The sequence below is a fragment of the Musca domestica genome, unplaced genomic scaffold (assembly GCF_030504385.1).
Source record: "Musca domestica strain aabys unplaced genomic scaffold, Musca_domestica.polishedcontigs.V.1.1 11, whole genome shotgun sequence".
Taxonomy (NCBI): Eukaryota; Metazoa; Arthropoda; class Insecta; order Diptera; family Muscidae; genus Musca; species Musca domestica.
Window position 1 is genome coordinate 9329879 of NW_026712133.1, and position 9113 is coordinate 9338991.

The 9113-nt window shown below is 37.8% G+C and overlaps 1 long non-coding RNA gene across 1 annotated transcript; it reads right to left on the reverse strand.

The window, feature by feature from the left end:
• Positions 1 to 4376: 4376 nt before the first annotated feature.
• LOC131806594 (uncharacterized) lies at positions 4377 to 7082 on the reverse strand. Its single transcript, XR_009344099.1, has 5 exons — positions 6806 to 7082; positions 6339 to 6736; positions 5587 to 6152; positions 4991 to 5523; positions 4377 to 4619 (listed from the first exon to the last, which is right to left on the reverse strand). It is a non-coding gene; the product is annotated as an uncharacterized LOC131806594 (long non-coding RNA).
• Between the last annotated feature and the right edge of the window lie 2031 nt (positions 7083 to 9113).

The following is a 9113-nucleotide window of genomic DNA, read 5'->3' on the forward strand; positions in this document are numbered from 1 at the left end:
AATGTTTACACCGATTGGATGGGTCTTAAAGAAGCGCTGATAAGCCAGTATCAAACCCCACAATCCAAATTCGACATACTCAGGGATTTGTTAGAAAGGAAACAAAGGCCAAATGAAAGCATCAATAGTTATTTTCACGAGATGGGAATTTTGCGATCTAGATTACTTCAACCTATTTACGAGTACGAAATGATTAAGATCCTAAGGGGAAATATACGTGAAGATATAAAACGACATGTATATCAGATGACCATTTCGTCGGTTGAACAGCTACGAATAGAATGTATTGAAGCTGAGAGAAATTTCCCTAGGCGCGAAAATAGAGCTGTAACGTTCCCCCAGCGACCTATCCGCCAAGTAAATGAAATATATGATGAAATTTATGAAAAGCATGTAGAAGTACCGGAGGAGAATATTGGTGAAGAGCTGTCAGCTATCCGGATACAAAGCCACATTAGAGTTCCAATTATCTGCTGGAACTGTCGAGAAAAGGGGCATGTTTTTATGGACTGTCCAGTAGAAGTCCGGAAATTGTTCTGCTATAGGTGTGGGAAGCCGGACACAGTAACCCCAAAGTGTCCTGTCTGTCAACAGGGAAACTCCCGAAGGGGTGTGGAAGTAACAGGGGAAACACACCCGTCAGAGAACCCTGTGAATCGGAAGAATTAGCACCCAAAAACGTCCGAATTTTAATAAAAAACAACGATAATATATTTAGAGATAAGAGTAGTGTAGAATCGAAAAATTTTTCTGCAGGTCAGAGGCATTACATTCCATTAGAAGATCGCCAAAGAAATTATGCTAAGGTCAAGGAGAGAATTTTTAACTCAGAGTTTACTGTAATCCCGAAAAAAATTATTGAATTGAGACAAAAATCCAAGAAGTGGCGTGAGCAGCGAAGATATTTGATAGAAACTATTTCGAGAGTGACTGGTATTGCCTCAGATCCCAGAGTTTTCTCGGAAATCAGTATGCAAGGAAAAATCATGAATGGGCTCCTAGACACCGGCGCTTCGGTTACTATGTTAGGGAAAAATTGCCGAGAGATAATAGAAGAACTTGGCATTCCAATTATACCAATGTCCAGCAGGGTAACCACCGCCGGAGGTACACAGTATAATGTTTTAGGGAAAATTAAAGCCATCATAAAATACCAAGAGCAGGAAAAATTTATGACACTGTATCTATGTCCTCAATTGGAACAAGAACTATATCTTGGAATAGACTTCTGGCGAACATTCGAATTAGCCCCTGATGTGATAGGAGCTGCTGAAATTAATATAGAAAAAGTTTTCAGGGATATGACTGCTACGGGTCCCGACTACAAACTCAACCCTCACGAGTTAACAAATGATCAAGAGAATCGATTAAAATGCATAGTAAAAAAATTCAAGACCTTTGAACAAAATGGGCTAGGTTGTACTAGTTTAGAAAAGCATTCGATTAAGCTCGTGGAAGGTGCGGAACCGGTTAAAGACCGCCACTATCCAATGTCTCCAGCGGTTCAAGCTATCACGTACCAAGAAGTCGATAATATGTTAGCACTTAATGTTATTGAGGAAAGTGAAAGCCCTTGGAGCAATCGTACAACTATCGTACGAAAGCCCGGAAAAAATCGTTTCTGTCTGGATGCTCGAAAGTTAAATAAGCTCACGGTCAAGGACGCATACCCCCTGCAAAACATTGAAGGAATACTAAGTCGCATTGATGAAACTCATTACATTAGCAGTGTGGATCTTAAATATGCGTTCTGGCAAATCGAATTAGACGAAGAAAGCAAGCCGTACACCGCCTTTACGGTCCCAGGTCGTCCATTGTATCAATTCCGTGTGATGCCGTTTGGATTGTGTAATGCTGCACAAAGGTTATGTCGACTGATGGACAAAGTCATTCCCCAACGACTCAAGGAGAATGTCTTTGTGTACCTGGACGACCTGTTGATTATTTCAAGTGATTTCGACGAGCATCTTCGTCTATTGAATGAAGTAGCCGATTGCCTTGACCGAGCGAGTTTAACAATCGGGTTAACCAAGTCAAAATTTTGTTTTCGTCAGTTGAGATATTTGGGATTTATTATTGGAGAAGGCATGTTGCGTACTGACCCCGAAAAAGTAGAAGCAATTCGAAAAATTAGCATTCCCAAAAGTGCTAGGGAAGTGAGAAGTTTTCTGGGTACAGCAGGATGGTACCGAAGATTTATTAAAGACTTCGCGTCACTTTCGGCTCCCCTTACTGATACCCTGAAGAAATCGCCCAAATTCGTAATTACGGAAAAGGCAAAGGAGGCATTTGAAAACTTAAAGAGGGCCTTAACTTCCGCACCGGTGTTACGCCACGCAGATTTTTCCAAACCCTTTTTTATTCAATGTGATGCTTCGGAATATGGCATCGGCGCTGTTCTATTTCAGCTGAATGCCGAAGGACATGAGCATCCGATCGCTTTCTATTCGAAAAAACTCAATAAGTGTCAGAGAAATTATAGCGTGACAGAGAAGGAATGCTTGGCGGCGGTGATGGCTATCAAAACTTTCCGTCCTTACGTGGAGCTAATGGAATTCACCGTGATAACAGATCACGCTAGTTTACAATGGCTGATGAGTCTAAAGGACCTCAGTGGTCGTTTAGCTCGCTGGTCATTGCAACTTCAGGGATTTAACTTCAAAATCGAGCACCGAAAAGGAAAGGAAAATGTTGTCGCCGATATGCTATCCCGCCTACCCAATGCCGACGAAATAGACATGAATCGGGTTTTTGAATTCGAGACCACCGAGTTTGAAAGTGATTCGTACAAACAACTTAGAGAAATTATAGCAAATAAAAAGGAGAATCTCCCCGATCTAAAGATTGTCGACAATATGGTATTTAAAAGAGATCACAAGTCCTATAACCCAGAAACACAAGAGTTTCAGTGGAAATTGTGGGTCCCAGAGTCTTTGACCCATTCTTTAATAGAGCAAGCCCATGATAAAACTACGTCAGCTCACGGAGGCATATCAAAAACCATTTTTCGTTTAAGAGAAAAATATTACTGGCCTCTAATGGTATCCCAGGTTAGGCAATATGTGTCTAAATGTACTGTTTGCAAAGAGACAAAGCCTACCAATGAAAATACTCAGCCTCAGATCGGAAATGAAGTCGTGACAAATCTTCCCTTCCAGAAACTCTACGTTGACTTCCTCGGGAAATACCCCCGGTCTAAAAGTGGCAACGCCTTTATATTTATAGTGGTGGACCACTTTAGCAAATTTACATTTCTTAAGGCAATGAAAGAGGCAACAGCTTCCAATGTGGTAAAATTTATGGTTGAGGATATATTTCGTAAGTTTGGCGTACCCGAGACGATACATTCCGACAATGGGGCACAGTTCGTATCTAAAACTTTCAAAGACATGATTGAAACATATGGAATCAATCATATCCAAACAGCTCCATATGCTCCGCAGTCTAATGCATCTGAGAGAGTCAATCAATCAGTATTGGCGGCGATTAGGGCATATCTAGAAAATGACCACAGAGATTGGGACCTGTATCTAACAGACATAGAGTGCGCCTTAAGAACATCGATTCATACTGCAACTGGTGTAACGCCATTTTTCGCGCTGTTTGGTCATAGTATGTACACCCATGGTTCAGATTATAAATTAGCTCGGAAGCTCCACTCATTGGCGGACCATGAAATTATACATTTAGATCGTAACGACAAGATGGAACTAATCCGAAATAAAATTAGACAGAATATGCATCAGGCTTATCAACAAAGCGCAAAAAGGTATAACGCAAGGGCTCGTACGATTATTTTCTCTCCGGGTCAAGAGGTATATAAAAGAAACTATGTTCTTAGCGATTTTGGGAAAAATTTTAATGCTAAGTTTGCCCGGAAATTTACGAAGTGTCGTATAGTAAAGCCCATAGGAAATAATATGTATTCTCTCGAAGATCTAAATGGAAAGGCGATTGGAATCTGTCATGCAAAAGATCTTAAAAGATAAGTGGAAAAGAAAGTCTGTTCAATCCCCTTTCCCAATTCAATTTTTATAAAAAGAATTCTAAAATAACTTTCAAAAACTATTTCACATTTGGTACCAATTCTATATCACATTTATCAGCAATTGTTTAATTCAAAATCGAATGAATCAAAACAAAACATAGAAAATGTGTCTGATGAAACTAAATACGATAGTAAAATCACCTTCGTACTGAATTCATTCGTATTAAGGTTCAAAAATATCAGCTGATCTGTTCCCCTAATTGGGTAATTCAAAGTAATCAGACTCTAGTTTCACGTTTATCACAGCTGTCTAATTTCTTTTACAAAATATTCTACGCGACATACAAATTTGAAAAAAAAAAAAAAAATTTTACTCAAACACACCCGGTGGCGATAAAAATAGCACAATCTGGTTTATTCCGGCATAAATTAATGAAAGATTCCCATACATAAAAAGCGAACATACATAAAACTACATTCTACCAGACAATCACGTAGACACCACGATTATGGTATTTGTTTACCTATCAATCACATCAGCAAATACCGCATACAAAATCCGTTCTTCGGCAACCACGACGACAAGACAGGCATAGGCACAAATATTTCCGCATGCAAAATGTTTCACCACCTATTAAGGAATGAAAGTTATTAAATGTTCAAAACAAACAAAAAAGTACCGAAATACATTCCTAGGGCTATGCCCGCTTTCTGTCAAAATACTTCAAAATTGTATGCGACAAAATGTTTTGATAATTGTTATTTTTTTGAATGCGTTATTGAACGCACGGATTTTTTTTCAAAAAATGTGATCAAAACTGTTTAATCCTTCAATTCCAGGACAAAACAGGGTAATATTTTGAACGCCGGCCACGCAGTGTTCGTTTTTCCAAACATTGACCTTGAAAATATTTTTTTTTATTTTCAAAACAAATAATACACAATAATGACAGAAGTCGGGCACACTTGGAAAAAAAAATTGTAATCAGCTTTCAGATCTACCTTACTTTTTTATTGTACCATGATTTCAATAATTTGATCAAATTATTTGTGTATCAAAGTACGTATAGATTCCAACTTTGAAGATTATATCCATAACCAAGAAGAATGTGTGAAATTTTGATGAAATCGGAGAATTTTTCATTTAGAGCTGTTGGGTGTTACCAGTGTGGATCCGCCAGAGAGGACAAATATATTCCAACTCCACACAAGGTCTTGGGTTGGTAGAATTATTGGGTTGTTCCGGATGTTTACCTTTTTGTAGTGAAGGTCCCAAAGGAGTGGGCCGATAAATCCCATCCGTTCCTCTGAACTTGTCTTAGTAGAAATACTGAATGCGGGATTTTATAAATAACCGAATGCGTATTGTAAAATTTATGAGCGTTTTTGATCTTCCCAAATGTTGACCTGCTATAGGGGAATTACCAGCGAGTTTCCCGGACTCGGAACTCGATCGATGTTTGGTAGTGACACGATATTTTCAGGGTGTCGGATCGAGAATTATCAGGCGAACTAGCAAGACATGTTTCACAGATCTGATGGACAGATTAGAAAAATAAATTAATTTATGTGGTTCTATTTCGATGGGGGATATTTACCAGCATGAGGGGGAGGGCTTTGACCAGCCTGCTGTTCGGAGCTTATGCCCGGCATGAGACCTTCAGGGAGTGGGATGTCCCCACGTAAATGAGTAATGCGGCCGTGCACATCACCTCCGTCCTCGATTTTGTGGCCGAAGTTGAAGTTTTGTTGCAGGCCGTTCACATGCGGCGCAAAAAGGCAACAAATATATGGGGCCGTGTTTTTTGGCAAAACCTGTCCACAACCACCGCAGAAATTATCCCAATTCTGTTGGTAGTGCATCCCATAATTGGTCCTCAAATGGATTTGCTCAGTTTTCTTGGGTTTTTAGTGAGGATGGTGAGGATGCTTCGAGATTTCAATTTGCTTGTAATTTCTGCGGGGTGTGTAGTCTGGGTGGCGATGGGATCAAAATGCCGGAAATGGTTTGATAGGGTTCGCTACGTACGAAATTAGGCTCGAACAGGGTTGAGTTAAAGAGTATTATAAAGGTAGTGAATGACAGGGTGACTCAGGCTAAGAAGTGACTAGGCAGCCCTATGATTGCTGAGTAGGTGGGAACCTACTACTACTCCGGGGTGAGCTGAAATGAGAATTCACAATAGAATAAAAAATGGCTATTGACAGTTGAAAAGAAAAAGGAATGAAAATTGAAAATGGCTCAGGAAAATGGTGTTTCGTGGAAAATGAGCGTCTGGCGGGATTCACTGAGAAGAGGGGTATAAAAGGCTGCGAGCATAAGAAAAGAAAGTTAAGAATAAGACGTTACCGGTGAAACTTAGCTAGAGAGCAGTGAAGAAGTGGAAAAATTTAATTTGTGTGTTGCGATTTTTTTATTGTGAATATCCCGGTGGTGTATCAAGCTTTTTTGGAAGCACCGAAAATTGTCCGGTTTTGGTCAGCACAACGGCGGGAAATTGCCTTTTCTTTTTGGTAACGCAAGGTAGTGGCAAGTTGTCCACAGGAGAAAAAAGCCAAAAAAAGTTACATTGAGGGTGTGGAGATTTGAATTGTAAACTGGCCAGCTGCAACTTTGAGCTTTTTGCTGTGCCTGTTATTGATCCCGCCCAGAACGCCGGCATTGTAAAAGGACCAGTCAACAAGTCCAGCTTCATTTCAGGGTTTGCCTGGCGTTCAAAATCTGTTTCCTCCGGAAAGAAGCGTAAACTGGAAGAAGAGATAAGAAGAATTAATCAATAACGTTATAAATCACTGCTCAGGTAAAAGGTGTCTTACCGTTGTGTTGTCCTTGATATATATATATATATATGTGACGTCCATAAAATTTGCTGTCTCCTTTTTTGGAACTAAAAGAAAAAAAAAAAGAGTTAATAATCATAAATTTCGAGTAACAAAAAAAATTATAATATTCAGTATAAAAATTTGGTAATAAGATAGGTTATAGTTCTTAGGATTTAAGTAATAATCAATCTGTAAGGGAAAAATACCGCGTTTATTTTCAAAGGCTAGGAGGTGTTACAGTAAAATTATCTTGAGTCCTTGTGATTCGATCTGATAGTTTAGGCCGTGGAATTTTAGCGGCAATTAGGCCAGTTAAGAGAGCTCTTTTAGGTGGCTAGTAATTTCGTATAGACGCGTGAATATTGCGCGGGAAAAGCAAGGCAAAGGATAATATATTGGTTTCTACCGAGTAATTAAAGCCATAGATTTAAGAAAGCCCGGTATTATTCTTAATTTGTTTTTTTTTATACCATACAGTTTGTCAATTTTAATGTAAGAAAAAAAATAGTAGAGAAAAAAATTAAGAAAATATTTAAAGCTAACTTATTTTTTTTAATAAAATTAAAAATGATTCTTTTGTAAACAGTAGATACTAATATGTGTTGCTAAGTTTGTATAGCTTGGGGGGAAGGTGGTATGAAGTAAGTGTGTGATTCGAAGCGTGTGGCTCAAGGGGATTCAGAGAAACGCAAGAAATGGAAATACTGGATCCAGGTAGGGTGGGCGAGTGTGGGATCGATCCACCGAGATCCCTGTATGATGACTCCTATTTTGTATATCGTAGAGTAGAGCAATTGTAGTAAAGTCCCCTTTCAATGTTAGTGTGTTGGATTCGATTGGCGGGTTGAGATCCCTAGCCCTGGGAGTCTCTGTGACAGTCGGATGGCCTAATCGTATGCCGAGCAAATGCACACATAACATGCTTACCTGCAATTACCGTATACGATTTGTTTATCTTCATCATTTATCATTTAAAACCCTAAACTAAAAGAACTGAAAATAATTTTAAATTATTTCAAATTTAGAGTCAACAGAAGTGAATATTTTCCACGTTAACCGACAACAAAATGTGTAATTAGGCTTAAATAGTCTATTTGACTCCAGTAAAGAGTTGCATTTTTCTACCTTTTTGAAGAAGGGTAGTGGTGATGGAACGAATTCATTTTGAAAGAGCTAGCTTTATAATGCCTAGATAGTTGTCAATCTGTTTAAATCATATTTAGCAGTTCTACTTTATATTTAACATTATATACTAAATGAGATAATTTTCGAGAGATGTTATCATTTCTCAATAAAAAAGGTTGCTGAAGAAATTAGGAAAATGCAACTCTGTGCTGGAGCCCTAATAATCATTTACTTTTTTTTCACAAAATTAGTGTATAGGAGAAAACCCACAAATCAAATTTGAATCCAAGAATTACACATTTTGTTGTTTGTATTTATTCAAAACATTACACACATATATACAAGCAGTGTATATGTTTTGACAGAATAGGGGCACCAAAAGAAAAAAATTCAAATAAAAATTGTAAAACTTAGAGTCGAACACGTTCCAATATCAATCAAGATATAAATGTTGTATTTTGCATCATTGTTGTTGGTATTGACTGTTTAGCCCGACTTAATTTAACGTTTTCTTACTTGTTGGATCACTAGCTGGGAAGTTTTTAAAGTACACGTAGGTAAAATGAATGACATCGCTTTGGTTGTGAAAGTTTTGGTGGGCTTTCGAAATTAATTCTCCCTTATTTTTTGTATGAATCTTGTAATTATTTATTTATATAGCTATACCTTGATAGACAATAACTCCACTGACCATAACTCCACTTGTCATAAGTGGAGTTATGGTCAGGGAGAAGAGTAATAGTGAATGACCTGAACAACTTCTTTCAGTTTGCCAACAGTTTTATAACTCCAGAAATTTCCCATTTTCTCATTTTCGTTTTTATTTAAAATTTACCTCCAATACCCAGCTTAACCTGATAATTGACCAATCGCAATTAAACTGAATATATATAACATACTTTAAATTTATTGTGATTGGTCTATTATCAGGGTTAATTCAAGCAACTTGTTTTCATACACTTCTTGGCATTTAAAAATGAAATGCTTCATTTGGATATCCCTAGACCCACAAATTATATCTATAAAAGTGATTAGAAATGGTATTAAATTTTGCTTCATCATAATTCATGATTTTTGAATATTTTCTCAACTACATTTTATTTGACCCACCCTAATTCATACGTGTGTGTTCATACATATATACATACACGTAATAATATTTAATTATTTATTAAAT